Raw genomic sequence first — 22,954 nt, 5'->3', positions numbered from 1 at the left:
TAATCAACCAAATTATTGGGAATGTTCAGGAAAGCTATGTCACTTCAAAGATTGAATTGCCTGAGTTTCTAGATTCTGAACCAAAGGGGATATTGAGAATACAGTCAGTGTACCCTTATGAACCAGAATATGTGATTTGTCATCATCAGGAGGTTTGCATCCTCTTTCAGGTGGATGAAAGTGAGACAGTAGAAAAACAGCAAACTGAGGTGGAGGCTGAAGTGCCAAGGTACTTGAGAGTGGCGTCTTTTCAAAGAGATACTGCCACACAGTTAGAAGAAAGCACAAATATTCCTGCTTTAGAGGATTTTCCAGAATTTTCCAAAATGGTAGAGGAATAAATACAGGCTGCAGATGCCTACGATTGTGGGCGTACTGATCTGCATGTTTGTACAGTGCCAGAAGGCTATGGCAGGGTCCTGGATTTGTGCAACAATATAGGTTACCTGTGGCATGTTTAGAGTCTTTGGCAGAAATAAGTAAGAACTTGGAGTCCAGAGGAATCATTAGACCCATTCACAGTACCTCAAATATGCCTATATTAGGTGTGCTGAAGCCCATTGGTCAATGGTGGTTGTGTGTAGACTTAAGAGAACTGAATGAGAGGGTACCTGTGTGTCACACTCACCTGTGTCTCTGCAGGAGCGATGGACGAGCCTCCCTTGACCCCGAGTCTTCACTTCCCCTGTTTCGCCCGGAGGAATATCTGTCAAATACAATGTGTACAGTCAGACCTGAATTCACCCGATTCCCTTGGGCCCTTCCATTCTCTTTACTGTGTGCTGTGATGTCCCCCTATGGTCTTACCTTCATCTTTAGTAGGGTGTGCACTCCATCCCGCATTTGCAGGGGCGCGATTTACTCATGTGATTGGTGCCAATATCTGTAGGCTGAGTTCAGATGCCATACGCTGTTTTATGCCTTCACAGCAAGGCCAAGAGCTCAAGACGCCAGTTTCTTCACTGGCTAGAAAGTCTTTCCCACAAGTGAACGTTGTGCGGAGAATGTTGAGTGTCCAAATTGTCCGTATTGTCTTTGTTTGTGGGTGAGTAGCGCTGTGTGTAGAAGCTAGCTGCTGGTAGGTTTGCGCAGTGCCTTTAATTCAAGCGCCTGGTAATGTTTCTCCCTTTCCCTTGCAGGAGAAATGATGTGGTATTAGCGACTTGTGTCCGGGTTCAGCGCTACTGGAGACTTGGTGGTTTTGCACCGCGTAGAGAGAGAGAGTGCAGTGAAATAAGTGTCCGCGTTATTGGAGCGAGCGCAATGTGTAATGTCTCTTCTTTCTTACAGGGGTTTGTGCGCTCGTGCAACTAACCTGGATTGCAGCGTTGCAGGAAGATTCGGTGAGTATGCGCAGTGTTACTGAGGTGCGCGTGTTAACGCTGTTCTTCTTTGTTCTTACAGGTGCCGGCGTAAAAGTCCCCTCTTGACTGGAGATAGCTGCGGCGTGGTGTAAGAAACAGGTAAGCTGAAGCTGAATGTTCCGGAGCGGGTAAGCAGAAGTAGGGTTATCCGGAGCAGGTGAGCAGAAGCAGGATGATCCGGAGCAGGTAAGCAGAAACAGGATGATCCGAAGCAGGTAAGCAGATGCTGGCTGATCCAGAGCACGGCAAGTGTGTTGCTGAAACAGCTCACAGTAAGCAACATGAAGCCCTTGAAGAATCTTGGGTGTGGCTTATATAGCCAGCCACACCCAAAACTAGAGAGCTCATGAATCATCATGCACTTCCTGTTTGGCAACAGGAAGTGGTACCCAGGAAGTTGCTATAAACACTAGGAAGGGATTAAAAGAAGGATTTGCTATGGGTTCCTTGTGTGCTTATGCCATGCCTGCCAAGCCTCCACCCAGCTAGCCCCAACTACCTGCCTGATACCCATGACACTGTGTCAAGGTGGCTTCTCCCATTCATTGACCAATGCCTTGCACAAATCCAACGGTCAAAGGTTTTAACTACAGCAGGGTATCGGTGCGTGCTTCTAGCGAAGGATATACAACATCTATTTGCTTTTACATTCCAAAGGGACCCAGTATGCATGGGAACGTGCTCCCTTTGGGTTTATCAATAGTGGAAACAAGTTTGGGATCTTTCTGAACAAAGCACTCCTGGATGCAGCCGAGAGGGGAGCTGAAGAGCCATTTCAGTGAAATTAGACGTGTATTCAGCCAGTTGCAAAAAGCTGTGGGAAAAGTATTATTGCAGAAGGCACAGTGGTGTAGAAAAGGGTACCATTTCTTGGGACATGAAGTTACAGAACAGTGGTTAAATCCACAAAAGAAAAAGATAGATGCCATCCAAAAGTTAAAAGATCCCACGAATTTGAAGGGCTTAATGAGTTTATTAGGCATGACAAGTTTCAATAGGAAATTCATTGAAGGATACCAAGATATTACACAACCATTAACTAAATTACTGAAACAGGGGGTGCCCTGGAAATGGGGAAAGTAATAACGTGAGGTGGGAGCCAAATTGAAAGATTGTCTGATAAAGGCCCCATGCTTGGCTTATCCAAAGAAGAATCAAGAATTTTTTCTAGAGATAGGGTTCATAGATGGATGCAGCCTTGTATCAAAACTATGATTCAAATCACAAAAGCATTGCATATGCTAGCAAAGCATTGTCACAGATGTAAACAAAATATAATGAATGTGAAAAAGCACTTTTGAAAACTGTTTGGGCATTACAACATTTCCACCCCAATATTCAAGGAGAGTGGGTGATTGTTGAAACTAATATCAGCCACTGCAATTTTTTCAGAGTAAAAGGATCAGATCAGGGAAGTTAGTCCGGTCAAGAATTACATCATGGACATTGGCGTTACAGGGATTCCTTGTACAAGAGAGATATGGGCAGAATATTAAAAGTGCAGTATCTCCAAGACTTGCATGACTGCACAGCTGTAGACATTACCGATGCTGCAGAATTAGAAACAAATTTGACTGAATTTGAACAATCACCGCACAAGGCCTTTGACGAAGAAGGGTGCAGAGATTCTCAACTTCATATGTGGATGCATGTATATACCACATGGGGGGTGATCCTGAAAAGAATTGGTGGCAGGAATCGGGAATGTGTTGGTCAAATGTGAAGGTATTCCACGAGTGAGCATGAGGACAGATCCCAAAAGTAGTCAAGTGGCAGAATTGACTGCAATTTACAAGGCAATATCCAGAGCGGTAGAAAACAAATGAAAAGAAATAGATTTATTTACCCATTCTAATTATGCCAAGAATAGGTTTGTGGAATACTTACTGGGGTGGAAATTGAGAGGGATGATACAGGGGAAGATAGGAAAGGGAATTACAAGGCTGATCAATTGGCCATGATTGGAACATTGATGGGGTAACTATTTCCTATTAAGCACTTGCTCATTGAGATCCAATTGGATGTGGTAACATGTTCCAAATCTCAGGGAGCAGGTGTTCAACCAGTGGTGCAGTGGAACTTTGACACGCCCGATCAGGACTTGATTAGAGCACAACAAGAAAACCCAATCACTGGCATGTTGTACAATCATCTGTCAGATGCAGAGACAAATCTGTTAACAGAGGAGGACTGCAAAGGAAGAGAGAAATTGAGGGTGATGTTAAAGAATAAAAAAAGGTTTCAACTGCAAGGAGAACTGTTGGTCCAAGAGTCCATTTCAGATCAGATCCATGGGTGGTCCCTGTGTTATTTTGGGGGTTAATGATGCAATAACAGCAAGACATAAAGGTTCACAGAAAACATTGGAAATATTTAAGGAATATGCTAATTGGCTGCATATGTCCCAAGATTCCAAGGCTGTTTAATGTGTGCACAGTTATATCCCACATCACCAAGACATAGAACACCATTAATGAAAAGAGGTCTGACACTTCCTTGATCTGATTTGCAATTCCCAGTCCAGAAGTCATCACAGGGAAACAAATACATGGTAACAGTCACTTGTCTGATGTCTAAATGGTTGGAATGCATCCCGGCACCTGACTGTTGTGCACAGACAACATCTACATTGCTAGTGAAACACATATTTACTAGAATAGAATCAGACCACAGAAGCCATTTTACCAGTGCAGTAATGGGCAGGATATGGCATATTCTGGGAGTTAAAAGGAAGCTACATATTTCAAACCGCCCCTCTTCTAGTGGTGGTATGTAAAAGGATGCAACCGATCAATAACTGATATTTTAAAAATGTTTGTGGCTGAAGCAGGGTCAAGTTGGGATCTGCGACTCCCTTTGGTACTGACGGCTATTAGGGTGACACCATCAAAGTCCAGAACTCTCCGTCCACATGAAATTATCACAGGCAGGAAAATGGTACTGCCCCAACACCTGTTGTATAGAACCAATGAGCAAGTCCTGGTAAATGCATCCACAATTCAGGAATAAGTGGAAAAGTTGAGAAAGCATTTGCAGTATGCATTTACATTTGCACAGCAAAATCTGATGGTGCCAAATCATAGTATGACAGGAAGTCATAGGACAGACTACCTCAATCTCATTAATGGTGTATGTGTTGGACACTTCTGTCAGTAGTTCACCTATTGAGGCGTCCCTCTGTATATATTTTCACCCATCAATTTGTAGTTGTTCCAGCAGCTATGTAGTGCAATAATGTCATAAAGCGGTAACGTATTGTACAATCCCCCCACGTTGATAGTAGGTGTGTCCCCGGGCATCAAAAGATAAAAGATTAAATGCTGACTAGAGCTGACTCAACAGTTTTGGCTGCAAAATAGTAGGCAGCCAAGGCCTTCCTTCAAGTTCTAAGTCATAATATTCAGTATCTTCACTCCTTGGTTTAATCCAAGACAGCATTATTTATTCTCACTTTGATATCCTCTTTAGTTATGTGAGTAATGTGCTGCCCATGTTCTGATGTCTTTGGTCTTCCCATCATATTTTATCAGCTAGCCACCTGAATCTCACAACTATCATATGCATTTGAAATAGATCCTCTCGAAGCTTGACACATACTTCAGTGTAGACTCAGAAACAAAGAAGACATTAGTTGTACAGTACTCAGGGTGTCCCATTTGTTAAAAAATTACAATATTCAGACTTCATAGTTCACAGCTGCTGGATATGATGTAAGAGCTGCATAACTGCAGATTGGTGAGACAGGCAAACAAGACTTTGTAATTTCAATGATAGTTATCCCTGTCGCTTTCCAACTAGTGTACATGGCCCCCGCCCCAACTGGTAATTTCTACTTTAGTAGCCACAGCCCGTATTTCCTTCTTTACCATAGTTTTTTGCATGTCCACAGTTTTAGTTGTCCACACAACCAATGTTTCCACATGTTATGCTTGGTACATCTTCATCATGTTTGAATAGAATATCAAGGCCATTGTATATAGATAGATTTTCCCTGCTACACTCTCCACCATTATACATACTGATGTTTTGCTCGGCTATCCATAACTTTCTACGTTTCTTCACAAAGGTCACAGTGAGAATTGCTTGTATAGCTCTGGATAAGCCATCTTTTCATTCCTCTTTCATCCCCCATTTACGGTCCATTGTTGTTTTGACTCTCAGCAAGTTCAAATTCTCCAATGTCATTGTTATAGAGGTTGAAAGTGTTAGGGTGGGAAATGTGAACTCGTTGCATCTTCCTTTTTTTACATCTGCCTTTACCATAATTTTTTTGTTTACCAGATTTCATTCTCATCTGTTGCCGTTGTTGAAACTGCCGTTACCACCATTAGCATGTTCAAGAAGTTTTGTTAGTATTCGACCATCCATTTGATTTGACGTTTCAGTGTGGCTGCTTGTTTTATTGTGTATTTGCTCACAGAGCTTTACCAGGGAAGTGAGCAAATAATTTAGGGCTTGCATTTGCAGGTTAACAGCAGTGTAAATGCCATCTTCCTGATAAGCAATGGGAGCCTAACTCCTTTCCAATATGGCATCTGCATGATTATTTTCTGATTCATTCTCAGCTCCTTCACTGTCTTATATGGCGGAGTTCATAAGAGTGAGCATAGGGGTGTGCAATAATCTCCTATCAATTAAATCCTAGCTGCTGTAATGAGCTATAAAGTCTTTAATGCCTATTTGTTTTTTCCATTGTTAGTCCCAATAATTAGCTTAGTAGCCATAACATCCTTATCTGGTAGGTCGGGCACTAATTCGGTGCTATACTTTATGGTACGTTTCCTTCTTGTTGCAGAGGCTCTGCTGTATGACTTTCCTAATTGGCCTCTCATAAATAGTATTACTTGTTTCCTCAGTGCGTGCACTAATTATATTATCTGTAGTTCTACTACCCAAACATTCAAGAGAATCAGTAGCTATATCTCACACCAAGTCCTCTGATGTATGTGATGCAGACGCAGAAGCAGTTGCAGCGGTTAAAAGTAGTTAGTAATCTACCTTACAGCCCCACTGTCCACATTCCGCCCCATATTTTTAACAGCATTGGTCTTCAAACTAGCACACTCATTTATTTTAATTTACATTACCACTGGCATGCCTTAAATTGTATACATGTCATTCAAATTAGCTGTAATTCCCACCTAGTCTGAATGCAGACTCAGTGTGACTGCTGTTATATTAAGTCATTTACCGGTGACTGATAACTAGGTATTGCTATGCCTGGCCTCTTCTTCATATTGCATTGCATAGGGCATTCCAACCTACATTTGATTTCCCTTTTCGTAGCTGGTGGCTGCCAGATGATGCAACCCCCGACTTTTTAAGCTACACGACCTTGCGCATCCAATAAACACATGTGTACAGGGTCAAAGGTTAAATCATACCGCAGACACGTTTAGATTCCAGGAAGCTACTTAAATAGATTCCGCTTATGCATGAGACTATTGAGCAACAATTAAATGGAGTACAAGAAGACAATGCACCATACAACAAAAGGGAAAAAATTGCCAGAGCGATCACAGGGGCAAAAATTGATTATTTCTTTAGCCTTTTACAGGACGATTCATGGAATTAATGTGCGCTGAAATTTTCGGTGCAAGCGTGCGAAAGTGTGCGAATCGCAGTGCCAGTGCGAAAATCGCAGCAAAACCCGCGCGAAATCGCACATAGCGCGGCACACACAACAAAAGTAAGAGGAACAGGGAGCGTGACACGCGGGATGGGGAACTACGCATGAAAATGTGGGTGGGGAAGTACAGGAGGCAAATGCGCGGATCGCCCACACGCACGTTCAAAACACATATTCATGGAATTGAACGGGGCTAACGCGTACCCCAAAAGACGCACTAATCCGGAAACACGTACACCAGCAGGAAGCAGGGGTACGTGTACCCGCACAGCATAAAAGTGCGCGCAAACAACAAACAAGCTCAGACACCAGGATGAATATACCGTTCCTAGCAGCAGTGGTCGTGGGATACCGCAGGAGGAGGAGGAGGATAGTCAGGCCCAGAATTTTCACACCCAGAACCAGCCTTTTTGGAATGCCTGATGACCAGGTGTATGGGAGGTACAGGTTTCCACCTCACATAATACGCGACCTGGTGAGTGAGTGGGAGGGTGACCTCACATCACCCACCCTGTGCTCCCAAGCACTCAGCCCACTGGAGAAGGTCCTCAATGTACTGCACTTCTTGGCCACTGGATCATTTCAGCGGACAAGTGCTATAGTGGGGGGGTTGTCACAGGCCACGCAGTCACGCTGCCTACACCAGGTCTTGGCTATCATGACTGCACGCCCATCAGTCCGCAGGCACATATACCTGCCCAGAACACCTGCAGAAAGGCAGGCTGCCGTCCAGGATTTCTACGGGGTGGCACAATTCCCCAAAGTCCTAGGCGCCATTGATTGCACCCATGTGGCTCTACGTCCCCCCATGTTGGAATTGAAATGATATTATGCCTCCTATCGCAGTATTTGAATGTGTATTGGCCTACGCCAAGTTGTCTAAAATATCATGTAAATAGACTCCGCGGCAAGGTCTTGACCTTAACGAAAAATTGTGTAAGTCGCCATCTTAGATTTAGTCGCCATTTTAGGTTCTCTTGTAATGTGGAAGTCACCCTGAATATCAAAATGGAGGCCGAATGACATTCTGAGTGAAATTCTGGCCGTTGTGACCTCCGCACACATGAATAAGTAATATGCCCGCAGACCACTTGTCGGGGTCGTGAACTGAGACCTTGTCCTATCCCTGACCTATGTGTAAATGAACAACTGTATCAGCGGAACTGATCAAAATGCATACATTATGGGATTGACCTGGCAAGGAACCCTAGGCCTGGTCCTAAGAATGGTTAACCCGCGAGGGGGTTGGCCAGGGCTGGATAAAGTATATAAAAGCCCAAGTATTCCAATGTACGGTCTCTCTGCTAATGCATCGAACCTTCGTTGAAGTTCGTTACGTTACTCTGAGAGCCGAATAGCTATCCGTTTGTCAATTGACTTTTTGGTAACTGTTGTAGCTTTTAAATAAAGCACTTTGTATGTCCTTTGTAACCTGTGTTGGTGTGTTTCCTTTGGGCTTCCCAGCCTCATATCAATTTCTTTGTTTTCACAGTTGGCGCCCGAATAGGGACCCTCAAGATTGATGCCGGATCATTGAAGGTTGACGCAGACTATCGAACCGGGATCGGACGGTGTGATTCTACGGGCCCGACTGAACGAGACGCGATACCTCGGCAGCGCTACACGATCCGATCCTTGGACAATAGTCGTGTGGTCTGACATGGCATCTTGACGAGGGTCCATTTTTGAGGCGGGCAGATTTGTCGAAACCACCAAACATAAGGTAAAATTCGTTAGGTAAGTTCTTTGATAAACCGTATGGTCCTCCTTAGGTTTGGTCAGGTGCAGTCGTGACCCTGCTCTTAATTTAACCCTGACAATTTGAATTTGGCGTATTGTATCTGCAGACACAATTATTGACCAGGTAACACCAATTTTTTTGTGAAATGCCTGGGAAATTGTCTAGCTGCTTTAGGGCTCTGTTCCGCAGCGATCGACAATCTTTGGAATTTAGCCACCCAGCACCACAGGAGGGGTCGCCGGCATGTACTATGTACTGTAAGTATGGCATTGGTAGTATAGTATTTAATGATATTTGGCACAGACAGACCAGACATGCCTCCGAATTTCAGTGGCCAATCAACAGTAGTTTTGAGATCCCCCGTATTGAATACCTAGAATCAGTCTTGTTAAAAAAGAAGGCTAGACCTGCAGCCTTTGATGTTTTACAGAATTGGAAAAAAGAAGCGTTACAGCAGCTTAAAAGTAGGGACAAACATGCACGCCGTCATAAAACAAACGCCGAAAAAGCGTTGTTATATGATAAAGAAAATCATTCGGAATCAGTTAAAAGTATGGATAGGGCTTTTTCACTTGGAATCCAGAAAATTTACCCCTCTAAAGATTTCCATGTTTCCGAAGAATTTATTGAGAAATTTTTAAACGAACCCAGGCCTGATGCCTCTGCGCCACCTCCGTATGTTCCTATTTTGGGCGCTCTGCCCATTCCTGCTGTTGTTCCTGCCGTTATTCCTGTTCCTCCTTTACAACCTATTGTTCCTAGTCCCATAGTTGTTGTTCCTCCACCTATCGCACCGCCCCTTCCTTCTGTACCGATAGTTGCACCTTTATTAAATTTACCTGCACCTCCGCTCCCGAGTGGCCCCGTATTGACTGAAGTCGATCCAGGTGCAGGATCAAAGATCGTCACTCGTAATACTGTTTCTGCAGATAAGAAACAGGAATTGTTTGCATGGGCTAAGCATTGTATGGAGAAAGGTGATCAAGTTAATGTTTTTTCCACATTATCTAATTTGAATAGTTTTCCCGAGAAAAATGTTTTTATTGAAGGTTTGGGGACTCATTTATGTGTGATGTGGGGTAGATTACAAAATTCGGATCTTCCACAAGGAGTGAGAGATCTGAATGCCTTGGCACTTTCGAGGGACACAGAGCAGAAAGTATATGGGCATGTTGAAAAATTGTTTGAGTTTAGCAAAGACTTTGAAAAGTCACGAGGTGAGGACGACGAAGACGATAGAGTATATGTACAGAAACGGTTCCTTCCGTGTCGTAGATCGGCACCTGAGGAAATACGAATTTGTACCAAAGATGCGATTCGATGGATCTCGGATGCATCGATTCCGCCAGATGAAGTATATGACACGTATAGTCAGTATACAGTAGAAATGCAAAGAAAGGTAATTCAGGTAATGGTACAGTACCTGCAAGAAGAATGTGTAAGAAAGAAGGTTAGTTGCCCCATAGAATTATTGGGGATTTGTAAAAGGGCTTTTTCGCCCGACACTTCTTCAGCGGCCTTAGCGCTCGACCTGGTTCTGTTGCTTAGTAAGCGGCCGGAGGTACCTATATCTCAGTTGCCTATGGGAGAGGTTCCTCCGACCTTTGTCCCAAAAGTTGAGATTCCCGCCAACGCTGGGACTGGTGCCCCCGCTGTGGATATCCCTGCACATTATGTATCAGAATTCGTTCACGTCCCGTTTTCACGACAGGAAGTGAACACTATTAGACAATCAGTTCCCGATATTAGGAAAAACCAGACGGGGTTTTACAAAGAAATAGAGTCCATTTTGCAGTCCTCTGTGTTCACCTTAAGTGATATTGACTTGCTATTTCCTGTACTCCTACCCGTAGATGTATGGAAACAGGTTCGGACAATAGACGATGTGCCAGGGTTGGGAGATACGTGGGCTAATATGATTAGGATTGACGGAGAAAGACCAGCAGGTGAGAAACCACCACAGGTAATACTTACTTTGCCTGATAGAATTGTCGAAAAATTAAAAACTATAATTCCAGAGAAAAGAATTATTTGGGACAAGCTTACGGCCTGTGTTCAAGGAAAAACTGAAGGCGCTACCGAATTCTTTAACAGGTTCGAGCAGGTATTTTCTGACTTCAGTGGACAGGATTTGGGTACAGAGTCTGGGAAAAGGTTGTTTGTGGACAAATTTGTACGTGGATTGTTGCCTGACATCCAGTCACAGCTTATGTCCTCTGAGAGCGCTTGGCAGGCAAAATCTCAATCTGAGGTTTTGCACATAGCTCAGTATTATGAGAACCGTGTTAATAATGAGAAGGAAAAAATTGAAAAGAGGAAAGGAGATTTGAAAACCAAAGTATTACTACAACAAATTGTTAGAAACCCTAGAGGGGGCACGACACAGACCAGAGGTCAGTATGTCCCAAAAGGAGATGCTCCTTTGGGTCCTGTGAATATTAATCAATGTGCTTATTGCCGCCAGGAAGGTCATTGGCGAGCACAGTGCCCCGTCCTTCGACAAAGGTCAAACAGTGCGTTTGGGAGTATGGGTAGACGACCTAGGGGCCGCCCTGGAACAGGGGGCCCTGATAGAGGTCAGTTTTTACAAGATCCTCAGCAACCTTTTTCACGGGAAAATCAGACCTCGATTGTGGACTCGAGGAACATATTTGATCACTCTTCTGCTGCCTACCTTTCTGAAGAGCTTCCTTCTGACGAGGCTCTATTTCATTAGGACTGCCGGAAGCAGGGATTGGAACCTTCACCTATTCCCGTTAATCAGGAAGGCCCCTACGTTGAATTATTAGTAGGGAATAGGAAACACCAGTTTTTGATAGACACTGGAGCACAGAAGTGCTCCATTGATCATTCTCGGGTTCCAAACATTCCACTGTCAGGGCAAACCAATGTTTCCGTAGGGTTTTCTGGTATACCAATTGTTTGTCCGGTTTCTTCACCGGTGTCTGTTTCTTTGGGTCCCTTTACGGACCATTGCCTTTTTCTTCTCACTTCGAATTGTGGAGAGAATTTGCTGGGGTTGAATTTGTTAAAGAAATTGAATGCAGTAATTCATTGTTCTTCTGATGGAGTACGGCTGACGGTTTCACCACAGCAACTTCCTAATTCTCAGTTCCTGATTCGACCTTTACCTCCTGAGTTTAGCATTGTCCCGGAATGTTTATGGGCGGTAGACGACAATGATGTCGGGGTATTACAGATTGAGCCCGTTAAAATAATTTTGAAACATGGAGTGAAACTGCCACGCATTCCGCAGTATAAAATATCAGTTGAGGGCGAGCGTGCTTTGAAATGCATTGTCTCTGATTTTGTGCATCGTGGGGTGATCGAGGAAATTACAGGTAGTCTGTGTAACAGTCTGATCTTGCCTGTATATAAGAAAGGCGACAATGCAATTCCATATCGGTTCATAATTGATCTTCGTGCTATTAACAGAGTTGTCGCCCCACAATTTCAAATTGTGCCTGATGTGACGACGATATTGACAATGATCCCTGCTACGGCTACGCACTTCAGCGTTGTGGATTTAAAAAACGCTTTCTTTAGCATCCCTATACATAAGGAAAGTAGATATCTGTTTGCGTTCACCATGGGGGGACGCTCATTTACATTTACCAGAGCACCTCAAGGGTATACTGAAAGTCCAAGCATTTATAGTGGAGCTTTGAAAGAGCAGCTCGGCACTCTTGAAATGCCACCAACTTGTACGCTGCTTCAATATGTTGATGATTTGCTTTTGGCTGCAGACTCTGAAAGTGCTTGTAAAGAAGGCACTGTACTGTTGCTTGTTCATTTAGCTAAAAATGGCCATAAATGTTCGCTTAAAAAATTTCAATATTGTTGTCAGGAGGTTGCCTATTTAGGCTTCCTCCTGTCAAAGGGGGGGAGAAGATTGACACCTGAAAGAATAAAACATATTTCTGGCATGTCTGTTCCAAATACACAGAAGGAAGTCAGAGCCTTAATAGGTATGGCTTCTTACTGTAGGTTGTGGATCCCGAACTTTTCGCTAGTGATAAAACCGATGTTGGCTTTGACGAAGAAGGGCATTTCTCTGCCACTGCCATGGAAATCGGAACATCAACGATCATTTGAGCTTCTCAAAACCGCGTTATGCTCTGCACCGGTTCGGGGTACTCCAAATTATGACAAGGCCTTTGTGTTGTTTGTGCATGAATGTGATGGATGTGCTTTGGCTGTGTTAACACAGGAACACAGAGGGAAGAATAGGCCGTGCGGCTACTACACCTCCGCCCTTGATCCTGTCACATGCGCTTTGCCAAGATGTTTGCACGCTGTCGCTGCTGCTGCCGCGTCCGTAAAACAGAGTGAGGGAATGGTCCTAGGCCATGATTTGATTTTGATGGTACCTCACTCTGTTGATATTCTATTGAACAAAACCCAAACGCAACACCTCACCTCTGCGCGGTTAACAAGGTATGAATTAATTCTGTTTGCCCCTCACATTCAAATTAAGAGGTGTTGTGTTCTTAATCCGGCTGAACTCTTACCTTTCCTGCAAAACACTGTTTGCGGTGACGAAGAATTACATGATTGCCTATATACCACTGAACAAGAAACGAAGGGCAGGATAGATCTCATAGATACTCCTTTGGGCAATGCAGAAGGGGAGCTGTTTTGTGATGGCTCCTGCTTCAAACTTTCAGATGGTACATCTACAGCTGCTTATGCAGTTACTACATAGTTGTTGAAACTAAGAGAATTTCGCATAACTCCGCGCAGGCCACAGAGATTATAGCGTTGACCCGAGCTTGTGAACTCTCCCAAGGGCGTATAGTAAATATATATACTGATAGCCAGTACGCATTTGGGGTGGCTCACAACTTTGGAAGGCTCGGGTCGGAAAGAGGGTTCCTGACCTCACATGGGACCAAGATCCAGCATGGCCCCTTGATAGTGCAATTACTCTCGGTACTCTCGCTCCCTAAACAGTTAGCGATCATGAAATGTGCAGCACATCGTAAGGTCATAGATGATGTGGGAAAAGGGAACGCTTTTGCGGACTTGATAGCCAGACAAACGGCCACAGACCTTAGCATGGACATGTATGCTTCGAGGGAAATGAGAGATGCTTATATAATGGATGAAGGTATCAGGTCTGTGCGAGATATTCAAACTGATGCCACAGTAGAAGAATCTAAAAGGTGGGCTGAAGGAATGGGGAAACTGGATGATGAAGGGTGTTGGGTGGATACATCTGAAGGAAAATGGTTGCTCCCTGATTCATATGTATTGGCAATGGTTACGATGGCACACGGTCCTACACATGTGTGTGCCCAGCAGATCACGAAAATGTTAGAACAAGTTTGGGTGAATAACAAGATTCTGGAGACTGCGAAAAGATATGTTAGAAATTGTATGATCTGCTTACAGCACAATGTGGGTAAGGGGACAGTAACTCCGAGGGGAAGCTTTGGGCCCCCTTCTGTTCCCTTCGAGGTCATTCATTTTGATTTTATTGAGATGGAACGATGTAACAATCTGAAATATGTTCTTGTAATTATTTGTGCCTTTAGTAAATGGGTCGAGGCTTTCCCCGTTAAAGACGCTACTGCCATGACCACTGCAAAGATTATGGTAAAATAATTCTTTCCTCGATTTGGGCTCCCGAGGGTAATTTGGTCGGATAATGGTCCCCATTTTATTGCAGCAGTAATTTTGCAGATATGCACAGCCTTACGTATTGAAAAACGATTTCACTCAGCTAGACATCCTCAAAGTGCTGGGTTGGTGGAAAGACACAATGGTATCTTAAAGATTAAGCCCGCGAAAACATGTGTCGATACCAAACTGAAATGGCCAGATGCCTTACCTATTGTATTATTAGCTATGCGTACTACACCTCAGACTAAGACTGGGCTTTCTCCATTTGAGGTAGTGATGGGGAGACCTGCTAACATTTGGGGTCTCCCAAAACCTAAAGCCCTGAGAGAAGTGGAAAATGTATTGCTTGTAGACTACTGTAACCAGTTAACTAAAAACCTGTATTTCATTTATCACCAGGTGCACTCAGCTTTACCTGTACGGTTCACGGGCCCAGGACACGATATACAGCGTGGAAGTTGGGTCCTAGTGAAGGCCTACGAGAGGTCTTCCTGTCTCGTGCCTCGCTGGCGGGGACACTACCAGGTGTTGCTGGTCACCCGGACAGCAGTGCGGGTGGCTGGAAAGAAGCACTGGATCCACGCGACGCATGTCAAGAAACTTCCTCACCCGACGCCACACGTTGCAGAAGAAGCAGAACCCCTCGCTGATGTTACAATCTCTGATCCTGAAGTAGCAAACAGCGCTGTGAGTGCGTCAGAGAATTTCTCTGAGCCCGAGGAGCTTGGGGAACAGTCCATTTCGTCTCCGCACTCTCTTGAAAAATCACTTCCGGAAAATACTGTTTCAAGCTCTGCGACTTCCGTCGCCTCCGATACGTCACTTCCCTCAGGAAGTGACGACACTTTATTTCCGGATCAGACAATCTTGGGTACCACCATGTACAACCCTCGACGAAGGAAATAGAACTACGGTACAGGTTTTTCGTGCATCTGCAAAAGGGAAGTGATTGGAAGTTTTCTTTTATATAAGAAAGTTCTGTTGAACAAAAAGGGATTCTGCTGGCTAGGGTAAGAAATCGTGCGACCGTTGAGTCACCAGCAACGAACATTGGGGTCGTCGATTGAGGAACTACAATGCCTGCCACCTCCACTGCTGCTCCCCGCACTGGACTTGTGAATAAGGGGGTGACCAACTTGGACAATGAACAATGTGCCTGGGCCCCGAAAACGTACTGCTGTGTTTTGATAATGATAATTGTTATTTTTGCAACTACTGCTATAGGAATTTGGTACTTTGAAGAAATCTATCCTCTAAAACCTTTACTACCGACCAAGATTGTACCAACTGCTTTGACTCCCTCTGTACACCTTCACACTCTGTCCCCTAGAGACTCCCAACATAGACAAAAGTATCATAATAACACTCTAATGATAGTAATGAATGCAACTCATGCCATTTTTAATAAGAGTAATTGTTGGATTTGTACTCATTTACCGCAACATTGGAACAAGGGACTGGGATGGTATATTCATCCTTTACCTTTAACGACTGCTTGCTATGCCTCTCCTAGAGCACTATTCTTTGGCCGCTGGAATGATAGCATCTCAGGGAACTTTGACGGACCTAATTTGAATGATTTAGAGAAACGTGAATGAACTCCCCTGGGATGCTCGCTTTTTGCAAATAGAAGTAAACCTAATGTCGCTTCTATTAGGCCGTCTGATAAACTATCTCTTCCTTTTCAAACTCTAATTTCCTTTAAAATGGCTCTGATAGGCAATAAGGACGCCATACCTCCTTCGTATTCTATAAATCATAGCCCTGACTCGGTCCCCTTTTGTGTACAAAGAAATGGCACTAGGCCAATGGGAGATTTTGAAGGTTGTAAGAACATTGTAAATTTGGCTGGAGAAAACAGGCCTCTGTATGTAGGGGGGCCTGTTTATTTTGTTTGTGGTAGTTTAGCATTTCCCTGGTTGCCCAAGGATTGGCAGGGAACCTGTTATTTAGGAATACTGTTACCCGGGGTATTTGTAGCTAGTACATTGGAGGTTTCTAAGGCTCGCCCGCGGCGGGACAAGAACGGAGATACCCCTGGGCAAGTATTGGGAGATATAGCGAAATCAGTTGTGCCCTTTTGGGGACAAATAACAAACTCAGAGAACATTAGGGGATTAGCAAGGGTACTGGAGAGAACGATCAACCGGACCATGGACATACTCTACAATATGACCTTAGAGCAAAAAGCAATAAGATTGGTAGCACTCCAAAATCGGATGGCATTAGATGTCATTCTGGCAGAACGAGGTGGAGTATGCAAATTAGTGGGGTCCGCTTGCTGTGTTTTCGTACCAGATTCCTCGCCGACAATTTTTAAAGCAATATAGAACTTGCATACTCTTAGTTCTGAAGTACATATCCCTGTAGGAGATTGGAATCTTAGCACCTGGTTCTGGGATTCTTTACGATCTTGGGGTTGGAAGGTGCTTTCTGTTATTCTGGTTATTTTGGGGATCCTGCTATTCCTTTGTTGCTGTTTTCAATGTCTTCCGAGTATATGTGGAATGCTAGGGGGATGTTGTGCCCAAGCAGTGAGCACAATAAGGCATAGAATATATGCCCCAGATACAGCTTCTAAAGAGTTCGTGTTGCAAGAGGTTCTGATGAACGACCTAATGGCTATAGATATTACAGACAATGATTCGGGATGTATGGATGACAACACATGGAGTTATTTGCAAAAGTATTAGAAATGATGTTAGGTCTTGGCATAGGCCAAAAGGAGGGTCTGTTGGAATTGAAATGATATTATGCCTCCTATCGCAGTATTTGAATGTGTATTGGCCTGCGCCAAGTTGTCTAAAATATCATGTACATAGACTCTGCGACAAGGTCTTGACCTTAACGAAAAATGGTGTAAGTCGCCATCTTGGATTTAGCCGCCATTTTAGGTTCTCTTGTAATGTGGAAGTCACCCTGAATATCAAAATGGAGGCCGAATGACATTCTGAGTGAAATTCTGGCCGTTGTGACCTCCGCACACATGAATAATTAATATGCCCGTAGGCCACTTGTCGGGGTTGCGAACTGAGACCTTGTCCTATCCCTGACCTATGTGTAAATGAACAACTGTATCAGCGGAACTGATCAAAATGCATACATTATGGGATTGATCTGGCAAGGAACGCTAGGCCTGGTCCTAAGAATGGTTAACCTGCGAGGGGGTTGGCCAGGGCTGGATAAAGAATATAAAAGCCCAAGTATTCCAATGTACGGTCTCTCTACTAATGCATCGAACCTTCATTGAAGTTCGTTACGTTACTCTGAGAGCCGAATAGCTATCCGTTTGTCAATTGAATTTTTGGTAACTGTTGTAGCTTTTAAATAAAGCACTTTGTATGTCCTTTGTAACCTGTGTTGGTGTGTTTCCTTTGGGCTTCCCAGCCTCATATTAATTTCTTTGTTTTCACACCCAGGGCATCAGAGCACATCTATAGAAACCGCAAGCACTGGCATTCCATCAACGTGCAGGTAGTATGTGATGCCAAGGGAATCATCACCTCAGTATATGCCAACTATCCAGGGTCCACCCACGACAGTTTTATTTACAGAATGTCAACCCTAAACCGGGACCTAGAAGATGGGTGGAATGGCGATACATGGCTGCTCGGTGAGTATAAATGCCACAGCACATGCATGCATGTCAGATACTGAGTAATGTCACAACCCCACTAATGATACCCATCACCACCTCCCCAGGGGACAGTGCCTACCCTCTGAGCACCCACATGATGACGCCAATTCGGAACCCCACCACGCCACCCAAGGTAAGATACAACACAGCCCACATTGCAACCCGGGGCACAGTGCAGCGCACATTCGGAGTGCCCAAATCACGCTTTCGCTCCCTTGACCGTTCTGGCGGGCAGCTGTTATACGCTCCCCCAGTAGTGTGCAGGATCATAGTGGCAGCATGTGTCCTGCACAACATTGCAACACGCCGGAGCCTGCCGGTGGACATGGTGGTGCCCCCACATCCCCAACCACATGCACGGACGCTGCGCATGGGAGGGGGAAGGTCACGGGGTGATGCAGCCCGTACGCAGCTGGTGGCTAATTACTTCACCTAAAATCAGACCCCTGTGGAGTGCACACAGCCCGGGCACATACCAGCTGGCAATCAATAATGATGACATAAGGGACAGTGAACTGTCACAACCATACCACCCTGAGATTGGTCACCTGGAAGTGTTACATTGTGTGCATCCCTACCTACACAAACACCACCAATGCTGTGTCATCAAAAGACACACTTCTCTGCTGCTAAATTCATTACCCCCTTGCAAAATACAACATAACAACAGTGCCATGTCACCCAATACCTCCCCAGCACTGCCACCCAACACACCATGGCATGTCATTCTATGTGAGAGCAAACAAAGCAATCCCCAAAACCTGACACAAGTGTCACAAAGTGCAGTGTCCCTAATGGAAACTGGCCATACACAATATGCTCCCAGTAATGTAGAACTAACAACACACATGACCAAATACTTACCAACAATACAATGCAGCTACACAACCTCAAACATAGCAAAAACATGACAGTACTAAGTTGAAGTAGTGGTAGTCTTACAACCTGATTATGCCAGCACATCGACCCCTTCCAACTGTACAGTGTTGCTGCCACGCAAATGTGTAAGTGCACTGCTTACAACATGAACTCCATCTCCAAAGTAGACGTCCTTGTGAAGACATGAGGAATGAACCTGCAAATTAGGAGGAAGACATGGATGCACAAGCACATATCAATACACCATGCAGTGTACAATACAACAACAATATCCACTAGGAATGTATGCACAATATTGACTACAGACTGCCCACACAGCTCATGGGAGTCCAACGTCACTGTGTTATTCACTGTAGCTTGGGCACACACTTTGCAAGCCCATGGAAACGGGAAGCAGGAGGGGTGTGTGTCTCACGAACCCAAGCATCTAACCCAAACTCAGGACAAGCCTGCATGTGCCCAGCAGGAATACAATGGATGCCCATGGGAGCCACACAAGGCAACACACTGTAAAACAAAATCAAAAATCAAAAATCAAAAATGGCCATGTGGGTGCTGGGGTGGGGGGGAGGCCACCCAGGAGGTCCGAGGACAGGGTGCGCACCAACAGCCACCTGTGTGGATGTTGGAAAAAAGAACACCTCCATGGGCTCGTGGCCTGCACGGCTATGCCATTGTGGGAGAACTGCTGCTGTCGCTCTCATCACCTCTGATGCTGCATCAGGAGGTGGTGGTGCTATGGGAGGCAGCCCACGCAAAGCCCTGGTATGGTCCTCCATGGCAGCAAGCATTCAGGTGTGGAAGGTCTCGTTCTGGAGGATTATAGTGCAGAGATCCCCATGCAGCACCTGACGGGATGCCCGAGTTGCCTGCATCTCAACTGAGAGCGAACGTGTGAGCCGCTCCAGCTGCTGTCCTGCCCTCAAGTTAGTGGAAGCCTCAAGGTCAACAAGAGTCTCCCTGAGGTGATGGAGTTCTACCCTCAGGGCTTCCCTGTGGGCCTGGGACTCTATTGATATCGATTGGCGTAGAGTCTCCAGTGCCGCCCGTCGGTCCCTGTTGGACACCAACATGTCTTCCCTGTGTGATTAGCAAATGGAGTCTGTTGCCTGCTGTAGTTGCTCCATCTGCCTTTCAGGGGGGACAATGGAAGTGGCAACCCTCTCCATTGCTTGAGCCATCATCTCAACTAATGCTGCTGTTGGGTTGCCATACCGTACATGGATTGTTCCCATACGGTATTGCCTGGTGGCGTATGGCCACCGCGTCGGCGGGCACCACACCTGATTGGGCAAGGCGATCTGCGCCTTGTTAAACCGGCACTGCCTGAGGCTGCAGGACTGCATTCCCCTTCTGATCTGCTGGCCCAGGAACAGGATCAGATGTTGTGGAGTGTGACCCTGCATTCGTAACCGCCAAAGGCGGATTTACCAACACTGACATCCCCATAGAGGGTTCTACCCCTGGTGCAGGTGGGTTGGACAGAACAGAATCCCTGCCAGAAACACTTACCTGCGACGGCACATAGGTCTCATCATCCGAATCAGCACCTGAATAGAGGTCTGGGGAGATGCACCCAGAGACACCCCTGGACAGAATGGTCTGCAGCAAGATTGGGTTCTCACCAACCACCACACCATGTCCCCCACTGGTGCCCAGTCGTGCCTGAGATTCCTTCTGGGTCTGCACCATCTCCTCAACCTCAACAGCATCAAGTGCGTCATCCCCTGCAAAAACATGAAAGACAAAAAATGGAAATAGGCATTTGCACCATAGCACACAAATAGGCCTGACAAGCTACAGAACCAGTACATGATTTACACATGTCCCACATGACTATAACCCTCCCATGCATGCACTGTCACTGAGTTGGAAGGGGAGGCAAAAGGCAGACACTGATGACATCAAGATGGAAGAGCAACACATTTGATGCATGCTGGGTAGCACTGCCATCAGACATTGGCCTGTGAGTGGCATGTCCAATACACATACATGACATATGCCATCACACAGATGGCATGTACCATAGCCATGGTACATTCCACAAGTACATCCATATGTCAGTGAATGAGTACTGTCAGCCATCCATGTGAGATGGACATGATGAGATGAAAAATGCTACATAGTGTGACAAAATGCGCATGTGCCACACACTGTAACACATCCAGTGTACAAAAATACAGTGATTGCAGGCCAATGTACACATCAATGATTGTGCACTTCAACATGACAGGAAACAAATATAATGTTCCACATTCAAACAGGCCCCAAAAATGTATGTGATCAGGCCAATACTCAATCAGCCTGAATGGTCAAATCATTCACCTAACAAGGTAACACATGTGGGCCAATGTGGGGTTCATCAATGGCAGAAGCATGTCACAAATGTGACAATAGGGCTGAGGAATGCATAGCAAAAGTGGGAGAATTGAAACAATCAGCCAGAACGAACACTGAAAAATACAAACAATGTTGTTGCAAGATGTCACTTCAAGGGCAACTGCCGTAATGTTGTGCTAAATTACTACTGTGGGCAGAAGGGATACTGTCACACCCAAATCCAAGGCCGCTGAATGTTTTGGATGAAGCACATGGGTGACCCATACCACTCAGGCACACACACCCTCACCTGGCAGTCAATCAGAACCCGTCACCCAAACAACATACACATGCATTACACACACATGCATGGGCACTCACCGGGCAATGCATCATAATCAGGTAGTTCTCCCATACCTTGGATCTGTTCCTCTGTGACGAAGGCCCCAGCAACAGACTCATGTTCAGTGAGTTTGTTGTCCTCTTGTGGAGACCCACCGCCAGTCACCAGAGTAGCGGCATGATTTGAGGCCAGCTTGTTCTTTGCTCTGCGTTTCAGGTCATTCCACTGCTTGTAGCAATCATCAGCTGTGCGCCTCACAAATCCAAGGGCACTTATATGGTCCGCGATGGTCTGCCAGTGTGCCCTACATTGACCAGGTGTGGTTTTGCACCCTGCAGTCACCAGCATTTCGTGTCTATGTGCCGACACAAGTGCATCAAGTTCCGCGTTATTAAAGCAAGGCTTCCTTGACGTGCCGGAGTGTGTAGCCGTGTCTGGGGTCTCAGCCTGTCGTGCCAGAGCACCCTTCTTCCTCTTCTTTAAAGGTGGAGTGGAGCCACCTTTAAAGAAGAGGAAGAAAGCCGCTCTGGTCAGTAGGGGCAGAATCACCGGTGGACTGGGTAGTAGGAGTGTGGGAATGCACAATGACCATAGGTCTTCATGTAGCCATTGGTTGCAGGGTAATATTGGCAGGGTGAACATCAGTTTGATGGACCTGGACTGACACTGTCCTGGCTGGGAGAGTCAGAGCTGGGGCAGTTGGAGCTGCAGCTGCCCCTGCAGCCTCCCCACCCTGGATACTTAGGGCAGCAGATGACGTAGCTGCCCCATAGCCACGTGGCTTGGTGACAACTTGCACCGCCACACGTGGCCTAGACTTGCTGACCTGGAAGTCAACCAGGGAATCATCCTGTGCCAGGTCAGGTGCCACAATGGGCTGGTCCAACAGGGACTGAGCTGGGATGGTGTCAGCCACGTTTCCCTCAAACATGGGGGGGCATGGGTGTCCCTGATTGTTCCTACACACATGGGGGTATAGGGGCACCCTGCAAATCCCTGCAAATCCCTGCCACGTCCCCTACCGCGCCCACCATGCCCACCTTTTGAAGGTCGGCCACCTTTGCCTCCCTTACCGCTTGGTCGCCTCCCAACCATGGCACTGATGTTGTTGTGCATGCGTATGGGAGTTGCAGTAAACTATTGTCCTGCGCAATTGGGGGTCAAAGGGGTAGGATACTAGATGGAATTCGTACCCTAGTGCTCTAACAAGGCTGTCTGTGACCCCTGGGGGAAGATGACGGGTCATGCAACGCACAGGCAGCCCAAAATCAAAAATTAACGTGCACGCAACCCGTCGTAGACCACGTGCGTGAAAAAATGGACCCGCACTACGCTGTGGCACCCAGAAACACAAAAATAAGCGTACGCATAATACACGCAGCCTACAATGACCTATGAAGGGGAACGCGACACACGG

The sequence above is a fragment of the Ambystoma mexicanum genome, chromosome 2p, assembly GCF_040938575.1.
Source record: "Ambystoma mexicanum isolate Mex_15411 chromosome 2p, UKY_AmexF1_1, whole genome shotgun sequence".
In the NCBI taxonomy this organism is placed as follows: Eukaryota; Metazoa; Chordata; class Amphibia; order Caudata; family Ambystomatidae; genus Ambystoma; species Ambystoma mexicanum.
Note: the sequence above shows the minus strand (reverse complement) of the source record.